Source organism: Lithobates pipiens, unplaced genomic scaffold, assembly GCF_037356315.1.
Source record: "Lithobates pipiens isolate NorthernLeopardFrog02 unplaced genomic scaffold, aLitPip1_a1.2 Scaffold_13, whole genome shotgun sequence".
NCBI classification, from domain to species: Eukaryota; Metazoa; Chordata; class Amphibia; order Anura; family Ranidae; genus Lithobates; species Lithobates pipiens.
The window spans coordinates 488,590,987-488,603,375 of record NW_027507718.1 but is presented as its reverse complement, the minus strand read 5'-3'; the positions used below and the strand labels follow the sequence as shown (position 1 = coordinate 488,603,375).

Below are 12,389 nucleotides of genomic sequence, written 5' to 3'. Positions count from 1 at the left end.
AGAAAGAGAAAGAGAGAGAGAGAGAAAGATAGAGAGAAAGAGAGAAAAAGAGAGACCAAGCCAGACAGACAGAGAGCAAGCGCAAGCCAGAGAGAGAGAGAAGGTAGATCAGGCACACGAGAGAGAGAGAGCGAGCGAGAGAGCGCGAGCCAGAGAGCGAGAAGTAAGGTAAATGAAGAGAGAGAGAGAGAGAGAGAGAGAGAGAGAGAGAGAGAGAGAGAGAGAGAGAGAGCGCAAGACAGACCAAGCCAGACAGACCGAGCCAGACAGAGAGCGAGCGAGAGAGCGCAAGCCAGAGAGAGAGAAGAAAGGAAGATCAGGCGCACGAGAGAGAGAGCGAGCAAGACAGACCAAGCTAGACAGACAGAGAGCGCGAGAGAGAGCGCGCGAGCCATACAGCAAGAGCGAGAGAGAAACAGAGATAGAGAGAAGTAAGGTAGATGAGGCGCACAAGAGAGAGATAGAGAGCAAGCAAGACAGACCAAGCGAGACAGACAGAGCGAGCGAGAGAGCGCGAGCCAGAGAGAGTGAGCCATATAGAGAGCGCGCGCCAGAGAGCGAGAGCAAGAGAGCGAGAGGGATCGCAAGAGAGCGAAAGACTAACGAAAGATCAAATAGTATGTAGACTTAGCGTTTACAAAATAAAAACTAAGAACAAAATTGATATTGAAAAGTGAAGGACAAAAATAACAAAATGGCACTAGCGCAAAAATATCCATAATAAGAATAAATATAAAAATGGACGAGATTTAAAAAATTAAATAAAGAGCAAGTGATAAATATAAATACCAAAAATTAGTTTGTAAAAAGCTTGATAATTGGACAAATAAAACCTGCAACATAGACAAGAAAGATAAAGATAAAAAAAAAAAACAGAAAAAGAGAAAGAAAGATAAACAAACAATCGAGATTAATAACAATCAATAAAGGTGATAAATATTCAACATTGTAGATATATAATACACAATTCTGAATAGCTTGGTTTTGAAAAAGATCAAATCCAATTGTCTCTTCAATCTAGATAATAGGAAATAAAAAAAATAAAAAAAAATGATTATTATTTGTATAAACAAAATAAATGTTAAACTAAACAATATTAAAATTACCGTAACAGAAATATCCAGGCTACCTACCTTCAACAGAAAGCGAACCAATGTACTCAACGTCTGATAATCAAATAGGATTACGACCAGTATTACCTAAACATATATAAAAAAAAAAAGTGAGTTTAAATGAGTTTATTATACTTGTAAGATGATCACTTGTGTTAACATGAGAGCCAACTTCCTGAGATGTAATAAGTAGTTTCTGATGATGAAGAGAAGCAGTAAGTATGATAGATCCGTTACTTTTTTTGGAAATATTGAGCCTGACACTGAGTGAGCGGTGGTGAGCATGGTGGTGAGTGTTATTAAGTCGGAAGGTGGGTGGTAGCGAACTTGAAGGTGGGTGGTATTTATCGAGGAGGTTGTAGATAGCGATTGTCTTAGGTTAGTGGAAGTGTGTAGGAAGGTGATTGTTTAAGAACAAAAAACTTGATGGTACTGTGCATGGTGGTTGGCGTTTTTGAGCAAGGAGTTATTACTTAGGGAGATAGTGGTTGTTCTGTAGTTAACAAGGAGGTGGTTGGTGGTGATCATGGAGACGGGTGGTTTTGACCGGGTCGGTGGATGATATTGGGAAAACGGGGATATCTAAGGCCGATAATAGTAAGTGAGAAGACTAGTGGGTGGTACTAGGATACTGGGCGGTAGTGAGAGAGATGTTGGGTGGGAGTGAGAGAGATGCTGGGTGGGAGTGAGAAAGATGCTGGGTGACAGTGAGAGAGAGATGCTGGGTGACAGTGAGAGAGAGATGCTGGGTGACAGTGAGAGAGAGATGCTGGGTGACAGTGAGAGAGAGATGCTGGGTGACAGTGAGAGAGAGATGCTGGGTGACAGTGAGAGAGAGATGCTGGGTGACAGTGAGAGAGAGATGCTGGGTGACAGTGAGAGAGAGAGATGCTGGGTGACAGTGAGAGAGAGAGATGCTGGGTGACAGTGAGAGAGAGAGATGCTGGGTGGGAGTGAAAGAGAGATGCTGGGTGGGAGTGAAAGAGAGATGCTGGGTGGGAGTGAAAGAGAGATGCTGGGTGGGAGTGAAAGAGAGATGCTGGGTGGGAGTGAAAGAGAGATGCTGGGTGGGAGTGAGAGAGAGATGCTGGGTGGTTGTGAGAGAGAGATGCTGGGTGGGAGTGAGAGAGAGATGCTGGGTGGGAGTGAGAGAGAGATGCTGGGTGGGAGTGAAAGAGAGATGCTGGGTGGGAGTGAAAGAGAGATGCTGGGTGGGAGTGAGAGAGAGATGCTGGGTGGGTTGTTGGGTGGGAGTGAGAGAGAGATGCTGGGTGGGAGTGAGAGAGAGATGCTGGGTGGGAGTGAGAGAGAGATGCTGGGTGGGAGTGAGAGAGAGATGCTGGGTGGTAGTGAAAGAGAGATGCTGGGTGGGAGTGAAAGAGAGATGCTGGGTGGGAGTGAAAGAGAGATGCTGGGTGGGAGTGAAAGAGAGATGCTGGGTGGGAGTGAGAGAGAGATGCTGGGTGGGAGTGAGAGAGAGATGCTGGGTGGGAGTGAGAGAGAGAGATGCTGGGTGGGAGTGAGAGAGAGAGATGCTGGGTGGGAGTGAAAGAGAGATGCTGGGTGGGAGTGAAAGAGAGATGCTGGGTGGGAGTGAAAGAGAGATGCTGGGTGGGAGTGAAAGAGAGATGCTGGGTGGGAGTGAAAGAGAGATGCTGGGTGGGAGTGAAAGAGAGATGCTGGGTGGGAGTGAGAGAGAGATGCTGGGTGGGAGTGAGAGAGAGATGCTGGGTGGGAGTGAGAGAGAGATGCTGGGTGGGAGTGAGAGAGAGATGCTGGGTGGGAGTGAGAGAGAGATGCTGGGTGGGAGTGAGAGAGAGATGCTGGGTGGGTTGTTGGGTGGGAGTGAGAGAGATGCTGGGTGGGAGTGAGAGAGATGCTGGGTGGGAGTGAAAGAGAGATGCTGGGTGGGAGTGAAAGAGAGATGCTGGGTGGGAGTGAGAGAGAGATGCTGGGTGGGAGTGAGAGAGAGATGCTGGGTGGGAGTGAAAGAGAGATGCTGGGTGGGAGTGAGAGAGAGATGCTGGGTGGGAGTGAGAGAGAGATGCTGGGTGGGAGTGAAAGAGAGATGCTGGGTGGGAGTGAAAGAGAGATGCTGGGTGGGTTGTTGGGTGGGAGTGAGAGATATGCTGGGTGGGAGTGAGAGAGAGATGCTGGGTGGGAGTGAGAGAGAGATGCTGGGTGGGAGTGAGAGAGAGATGCTGGGTGGGAGTGAGAGAGAGATGCTGGGTGGGAGTGAGAGAGAGATGCTGGGTGGGAGTGAGAGAGAGATACTGGGTGGGTTGTTGGGTGGGAGTGAGAGAGATGCTGGGTGGGTTGTTGGGTGGGAGTGAGAGAGATGCTGGGTGGGAGTGAGAGCGATGCTGGGTGGTAGTGAGAGAGATAGGATGGATGAGAGTATGCAGGATGGTGGGTGGTTTGTGGGCAGGCTGGTGGGTGGGAGTGGACAGGCTGGTTGTGGGAAGGCTGGTGGGTGGGAGTAGGCAGGCTGGTGGGTGCGAGTATGCAGGATGGTGGGTGGTTTGTGGGCAGGCTGCTGGGTGGGAGTGGGCAGGCTGGTTGTGGGAAGGCTGGTGGGTGGGAGTAGGCAGGCTGGTGGGTGGGAGTGGGCAGGCTGGTTGTGGGAAGGCTGGTGGGTGGGAGTGGGCAGGCTGGTGGGTGGGTGCGAGTAGGCAGGCTGGTGGGTGGGAGTGGGCAGGCGGGTGGGTGGTTTATGGGCAGGCTGGTGGGTGGGAGTGGGCAGGCTGGTGGGTGGTAGTGGGCAGGCTGGTTGTGGGAAGGCTGGTGGGTGGGAGTGGGCAGGCTGGTGGCTGGGTGCGAGTAGGCAGGCTGGTGGGTGGGAGTGGGCAGGCTGGTGGGTGGGAGTGGGCAGGCGGGTGGGTGGGAGTGGGCAGGCAGGTGGGTGGTAGTGGGCAGGCTGGTTGTGGGAAGGCTGGTGGGTGGGAGTGGGCAGGCTGGTGGGTGGGTGCGAGTAGGCAGGCTGGTGGGTGGGAGTGGGCAGGCTGGTGGGTGGGAGTGGGCAGGCGGGTGGGTGGGAGTGGGCAGGCAGGTGGGTGGTAGTGGGCAGGCTGGTTGTGGGAAGGCTGGTGGGTGGGAGTGGGCAGGCTGGTTGTGGGAAGGCTGGTGGGTGGGAGTGGGCAGGCTGGTTGTGGGAAGGCTGGTGGGTGGGAGTGGGCAGGCTGGTGGGTGGGTGCGAGTAGGCAGGCTGGTGGGTGGGAGTGGGCAGGCTGGTGGGTGGGAGTGGGCAGGCTGGTGGGTGGGAGTGGGCAGGCGGGTGGGTGGGAGTGGGCAGGCGGGTGGGAGCGAGTATGCAGGATGGTGGGTGTGAGTAGGCAGGCTGGTGAGTGGGAGTAGGCAGGTGGGTTGTGTGTTAGGCCGGTGGGTGGGAGCAATTCTGCAGGATGGTGGGTGGGAGTAGGCAGGCTGGTGGGTGGTTTATGGGCAGGCTGGTGGGTGGGAGTGGGCAGGCTGGTTGTGGGAAGGCTGGTGGGTGGGAGTGGGCAGGCTGGTGGGTGGGTGCGAGTAGGCAGGCTGGTGGGTGGTTTGAGGGAAGGATGGTGGGTGGGGAGTCGGTAGGCTGGCGGGTGGGAGTAGGCAGGATGGCGGCTGGGAGTAGGCAGGCTGGTAAATGGCAGTGGGCAGGATAGAAAAAATAAATAAATGTATAAATAAATTATTAAATAAATACCGTTCAATTGACGAAATTTCTTATTTTTTCACCAAAAATTCGACAGTCACAGAAGAGACTACTAAGAAAATTAATTCTGAAATATAAAATAAAATAAAAAAAAAATTAAAAAAAATATTATTAAATCAATAAATAAATAAATGAAAAAAAAAAATATTTCTTAACATTCAAACAGTAACATGGAATTGCTTTTTTTTTTTTTTTTATAATACAAAGGCAAGTAAATGTGATGCAATTAAATTAATTAAATGATATGGAGACTGAAAAAAAAAAAAATACCAAAAAATAAATAAATAAAAGATTAAAAAAATGAATACACCAGAATTAAAAAGATTTATTAATTACCTTTTGTAGTTGTAAGATTGCTGCTGCAGAATCGATAGTCGGTAGTTGGATAGATAAGTGGAGATAGTCGGTGGAGCCCCTCGACGCACGTCCTTCACCTATCCAGATCACTCAGCCTCTGCTAACAAAGGGATTCCCAAATCGAATATGGCGCCAATTTACACATGCAATCGCGTCACTTCCGGTCTCGAAATAACGCGATTGTAGCCCTCGGTGATGCCCAAGGCATCCTGGGAAATGGTGTCATACTTCTCCCAGGAGCCTCAGCGAGCCGGGCTGCCGAGGGAAGTGACGTTCTTAGCCCGGGCAATGGAAGAGGCAGATTTCGTGGGACCACCTAGCAACCGCAAGAAATAGGTAAGTAAAAATTTTTTTATTATCCAATTAATTTTAAGTAGAACATTTGATGCACATACAAATTAGGTTGTATTTTTGGTGGCAACACCACTTTAAGCGCTGCGTAAACTGTACTATACTAAACTACCGTATATAAACCCTGTATAATAATAATAGAGCTTTATTTAGATTTTTTTTTTAAATCATCACTGGATTATTTTTTTCTATATAAACATTAAAGAAAATACAGAAAATTAAAAAAAAAAAAATTCTTAGTTTCTGTTATAAAATTTTGCAAACATATAATCTTTCTTCATAAATTTAAGCCAAGATTTATTCTGCTACATTTCTTTGCCAAAATTAACACAAATCAGTGTTTATTATTTAGTTTGTGTGAAAGTTATAGAGTCTACATACTTGTATACTGGTATATATGGCATATATTTTAAAATTGATCAGTCCTGATGTACCGACTGTCTATCTCATTTTTTTAAATCCTAAAATGCCAGGACAGTAGAAATACCCCCCAAATTACGGCATGCACGGTAGACAGCGGTGCGCAGGCGCACTGAGCATGCCGCTGCTAACGGCGATATGCCGTTAGTGGCGGCCCCCGTTCGCATTCGCGGGAGTGATGTCATCGCTGCTCCGGCGTTGTGAGTGGCCGGAGCAGCGATACCCGGAAGAAGATGGACACTTTGTGCTACAGCGGTAAAATGATGACATCACTGGCTCCGGTGTCAGGTAAGTGACACATAACGGGCTACTATGCAATGCATAGTAGCCTATTATGCTTTACCTTTGCAGAGAGACAAAGAGGAAATAAACCCATCAGGGTTTACTTCCTCTTTAAGCCACTTGATAGGCCAGGCCACCATGACACCATTCCCGGGCATGTGCACTGGAGTCACATAGCGGCACAGATAAGGGGCCGTAAATGTTCACTGCACTGTGCATGCGCTGATCAGTGAACATGACAGCCGACAGGCAGAAGGATGCATTTATGGCAAAAGAGACCAATAGGGTCTCTTCTGTCATAAATACCCTGTCTGTCAGAAGATTTTATATACAAAGAGTTTACTACCTCTTTAAGAGCTGACTTTATATATAATATGTAAATGTTAAAAGTTAAAATGACTTTTTTTTTCTGAAACGAAAAAGATTTGCAAGTGATATTTGCATGGTTCCTATTTCACAAGCCTTGTGGTATAAACAGTTTGTCTTTAAAGTCAGTGATCTGTGTGTGTGACGGTTCTGAGATATCACCATGGTTCCTCTGACATGTCTGCTCTGTGTCTTCTATCTCTATATACAAGGTACACCTTTTATTTATAGACATCCGATGCGATTATTGTGCTCTGTACATTAGTATAACAATATTTGTCTGTTATAACTGTGATTAATATATAAAAAATCTTCTTTATCTCCCAAGCCTCTTATGGAGAGATTGTACTAGATCAGACTCCGAAATATATCTCAGTGTCTCCAGGAGAGAACGTGGTCATACATTGTAAGCCAAGTTTTGATATTACTAACAAGGATAATAGGAGTAACCTACACTGGTATCAGAAGAAAGGAGATCAGCCTCCACAACTTCTTATCACTTACGCACTCAATCTTCAGTCTGGAGTCCCGGAGAGGTTCAGTGGCAGTAGATCCGGATCTCCGTACAATGATTTCACTCTTACTATCAGTGGAGCTAGGATAGAAGATGCAGTCGAGTATTACTGTCAGCAGGGTTGGAGCTACCCTCTCACACAGTGATTCAGAGCCGTACAAAAACCTCCTTCCTCTTTTATTTTTGTACAGTGTAAATGAGCTTCTCTTAATTACCATGGTACCTCCAAAGAGTTGCCAGGGATTCCTTGAGCAACAGGCAATTTCTACCTCTCAGATACGTTTGTCACCAATGATCTTTTTAGCTATCTTTCCCAATGACCACAAGTTTAACCACTTCAGCCCCCCGAAAAATTAGGCTGCTCAATGACAAGAGCGCTTTTTACAATTTGGCACTGCGCTACTTTAAATCGTAATTGCACGGTCATGCAATGTTGTACCCAAACAAAATTTGCAACCTTTTTTTTACCAAAAATAGAGCTTTCTTATGATGGTATTTGATTGCTGCTTTGACTACTTTTTGTTAGAAGAAAAATCCAAGAAACTCAATTTTTTAGTCATATATTTAGGCCAAAATGTATTCAGCCACATGTCTTTGGTAAAAAAAAAAAGTCAATAAGCGTATATTTATTGGGTGCACAAAAGTTATAGCATCTACAAACTAGGGTACATTTTACGCAGCTTTTAGTTTATGACTGCCTATCTAATTCCTTAAAGGTGCTAAAATGGCAGGGCGGTACAACCCCCCCCCCCCCCCCCCCATGACTCCATTTTGGAAAGTAGACACCCCAAGGAAATTGCTAAGAGGCATGTTGAGCCCATTGAATATTTCATTTTTTTGTCATGTGTGATTGAAAAATTAAAAATTAAACAAAGTTACATAGTCAGGTTGAAAAAAGACACATCAGTTGTCACTAAATGATATATTGCTCACACATGCCATGGTTATATGTGGAATTAAACCCCAAAATACATTCTGCTGCTTCTTCTGAGTACGGGGATACCACATGTGTGGGGACTTTTTGGGAGCCTAGCCGCGTACAGAACCCAAAAACCAATCACCGCCTTCAGGATTTCTAAGGGCGTACATTTTTGATTTCACTCCTCACTACCTATCACAGTTTTGAATGCCATAAAATGCCAAAATAGCACAACCCCCCCCCCAAATTACCCCATTTTGGAAAGTAGACACCCAAAACTATTTGCTGAGAGGCATGTTGAGTCCATGGGGTATTTAATATTTTGACACAAGTTGCGGGAAAGTTACAAATTTTTTTTATTTCTTATGCACAAAGTTACCACTAAGGCTTCATGCACGCGAGACGCTGTTAAACGCGTGTTCAGAGGCAGTTAGACACTTTTTTCAACTGCCGCTGAACACATTCAATGTTATCCTATGTGTCCATCTACACAGTCTAATTTTTTGCAGTTTTTAGGCAGTTGCATTTAACCTCGTTTTTCCAGAAGCAAAAAAATGGGTTCAGACGCAAAATCTACCGCGTTTTGCTGCGTTTTCGTTTATAAGCGCTTTTAAAGGTGACCTATTTTTTTTTTTACGTTAAAAATCTAAAAAATGATTGCAAATGATGAAAAAACATGAAAAATATATTTTAAACAATTGCAATTGCAAGTGGACAATCCACAACTTGTGGCAAGTGACATGGCAGGTCGCAAGTGACGTGGCAAGTAGACAATCCCCAGCTTGTGGCAAGTGATGTGGCAGGTGAAGTGGCAAGTGAGGTGGCAAGTGGACAATCCACAACTTGTGGCAGGTGATGTGGCAGGTGACGTGGCAGGTGGCGTGGCAAGTGACGTGGCAAGTGGACAATCCACAACTTGTGGCAGGTGACATGGCAAGTGATGTGACAAGTGGACAATCCACAACTTGTGGCAGGTGACATGGCAGGTGACGTGGCAAGTGACGGGGCAAGAGGAAATCCACAACTTGTGGCAAGTGACGTGGCAAGTGGACAATCCACAACTTGTGGCAGGTGACGTGGCAAGTGGACAATCCACAACTTGTGGCAGGTGACGTGGCAAGTGGACAATCCACAACTTGTGGCAAGTGACATGGCAGGTGATGTGGCAAGTGGACAATCCACAACTTGTGGAAGGTGACGTGGTAAGTGGACAATCCACAACTTGTGGCAAGTGATGTGGCAAGTGGACAATCTACAACTTGTGGCAAGTGACATGGCAGGTGACGTAGCAAGTGGACAATCCATAACTTGTGGCAGGTGACGTGGCAGGTGACGTGGCCAGTGGACAATCCACAACTTGTGTTAGGGGATTTGGCAAGTGACGTGGCAAGTGGACAATCCACAACTTGTAGCAAGTGACGTGGCAGGTGACGTGGCAAGTGGACAATCCAAAACTTGTGGCAGGTGACATGGCAGGTGATGTGGCAAGTGGGCAATCCACAACTTGTGGCAGGTGATGTGGCAAGTGACGTGGCAAGTGATAATTCTATCATTTTTGAAATCCATAATATATATAAAGACTATATAAAGATGTAGACAGCCGTTCTATCATTTTGAAAGGCAGCATCAATAAACGCTCCCTTACAATAGCCTCAGTATATGCCCCTAATGAATCTCAATCCTTATTTTTTAACAAATTTTTTGACACTCTAGACCAGTGATGGCGAACCTATGGCACGCATGCCACAGCTGGCATGCCGAGCCCTCTCTGTGGGCACGTAGTGCTCCTCCAGGATAGAGGAGGGAATCCCCCAGTAATGTAGTCACTTGCACTGGCGTGCAGGTGCGGAGTAGCCGGCTCCCTTCCTTTTATGAGTGCGATCGGGCAGTGGAGCTGCAGATGTGAGTAAAGCCCCCCCTTCATACAGCCCAGTGGAAGGACATGGAGTGACTTCTGTAAACAGCGCGCAATGCCTCTGAATACCAAGGAAGAGAATAATGATTCTCCCTTCCTGGACTTGGAGAGCCAATAGGAGAGCGGCTTCCTGTACAGGGGCTCGGGTGCTGAAGCATGGCAATGTGGAGAACTTTGGCTGTACATACACAGGTAGGAAAGTACTGTGGGGGAGGGGCCACAGAGGACACTGTTGTGTATGTGGGGGGATGTGAAGGGGGCAGAGGACACTGCTTTGGGAAGGGCTCTGTATTCTGAGCACAATGCATCCATATTATCCCTGTATTCTGAGCACAATGTATCCATATTATCCCTGTATTCTGAGCACAATGCATCCATATTATCCCTGTATTCTGAGCACAATGCATCCATATTATCCCTGTATTCTGAGCACAATGTATCCATATTATCCCTGTATTCTGAGCACAATGTATCCATATTATCCCTGTATTCTGAGCACAATGTATCCATATTATCCCTGTATTCTGAGTACAATGCATCCATATTATCCCTGTATTCTGAGTACAATGCATCCATCTGCTGAGGGTAACACACTCCTTTGAAAAAGCACAAACGTTTTTTTTCTGGGCAGAATCGTAAGTTTTTTGGTCCCTTAGGGCTCATTCAGAGGGATGATCAGTCCCAGCCTCTGTAAAGAGTTGCTGGTAGGTTTAATTCCATGTTGACACTTTGAAATAAATAAGTTGGTTTTGTGTGGCTGTTTGGGCACTTGGGCTCAAAAAGGTTCGCCATCACTGCTCTAGACCAATATAGTCCACCCCATATGATTATAGGCAGTGACTTTTTTTTTTCAATTTCTTTATTTATTTATTTTTTCCCTTTCCATTTTTTTCCTCAAATAAACAAGAATAGAATTTTACATAAACAATCTAAGAGTCATACATCGAGTTTCCATATTCATACATAATAAACAAAAAGAGCATAACAATTCATTCTATTCCCTTAGCCTCTTACTCCCTTTATAATGTAATGTATAAATCCAAAGAGAGAGCAGGCTAGGTTAATGGTAATATATATAATATATCGGGACAGCATCATAGAAACTTCTCTCTCAGTCCCACATACCCCATGTCTGGTCCTAGGTTGGTACTGTTCCAGAGGCGGCTCTAGACTTTGTGAGGCCTTAGGCAAAACTTAGACATGAGGCCCCACTCACACCCATAATGGCAAAAATATTTTAAAAAACAATTAAAAATTAACTGTATAAATGCATATATTAACTTAAATCCTATGAATTCACAGTTGCTATAAATTTCTCTAACCAATTATTTTTTAATCAACTATCATAACATAGGGTGGGTGGGTAGGTATGATTATATATATATATATATATATATACATACATATATATATATATATGTTACACGCACACAGATATAGATCAAATTGTGCAGCTGCCTACTTATTATTCTCTGTGCTGTCTGTCTTGTAAATGTAAAATAAATGTGTCAACAAACTTATTCTTGCATATAACCTGTTTAATGCAACAAGGATGCAACAAGTGATTTTTTTTAGAAAAATGGAAAACATAAAAACATAGAAATATGTAACTTGGCATATTTGCTCAGTAGTGCATGGAACATAATAGGTGTAAAGTGCAATATTTCTCAAGTAAGAAAATAACTCAGTTTCTTGTTTTCTTTAGCAAAACATCAATAAAAAAAAAAAAAAACTTAAATTGGAAGTTTTGTCAGAAAATTAAGTCCTGGTAGATTTAGTGTCTATACTGTTTAAAATGTTGTAGTAGTAGTACACTGTCTCACCCCACTTTGCACTTCCTTAGTTGCTCTCCATTTTTAGACACTGTTGAGTTTGTAGAGGCCAATCTGCTGACAGCCTTAAAGTGACATTAAACTCTCCTATCCTGTACAGCCAAGGAAGCTGCTTCTGTTTGATCTGCAGCTACCATGGTGCTGCTCCAATAAATGCCTGTCAATTCTGTACACGTGTCTATTTACGGTGCCTGCAGGAAAACAGCCTGGTGTAAGAGTGCCCTATTAGAATTCTCAGGCACTTACTGAAAGTCAATCAAAACAAAAACAAACAAAAAAAAACTTTGTTTCAATATACAATGCCACAATACATGTGCTAATTATAGTTGGGGCTCATACACAAATCCCCTGGAAAGTTTTAACAGTAAGGGCCGGTTCACACTGCGGCGCGAGGCGAGGCGACACGGCTCGCCTCGCCTCGCAAGTCGTCCCCATTGAGTACAATGGAACCGTTCTGAGAGGAGCGACTCGAGTCGCTCCGACTCAGAAAAAAGGTTCCTGTACTACTTCGGGGCGACTTCGGGGGCGACTTGCATTGACTTCTATGCAGAAGTCCTCTGCAAGTCGCCGCTCACCCCCCCTGCAAGTCGCGGCGAGGAAGTCGGAGACGCCTCGCCGCGGCTC

The 12,389-nt window shown here is 45.3% G+C and overlaps 1 long non-coding RNA gene across 1 annotated transcript; it reads right to left on the bottom strand.

Annotated features, from left to right (window-relative positions):
- LOC143975539 (uncharacterized) lies at positions 1-5,583 on the bottom strand. Its single transcript, XR_013272391.1, has 4 exons — positions 5,146-5,583; positions 4,801-4,876; positions 1,134-1,199; positions 1-1,017 (listed from the first exon to the last, which is right to left on the bottom strand). It is a non-coding gene; the product is annotated as an uncharacterized LOC143975539 (long non-coding RNA).
- Between the last annotated feature and the right edge of the window lie 6,806 nt (positions 5,584-12,389).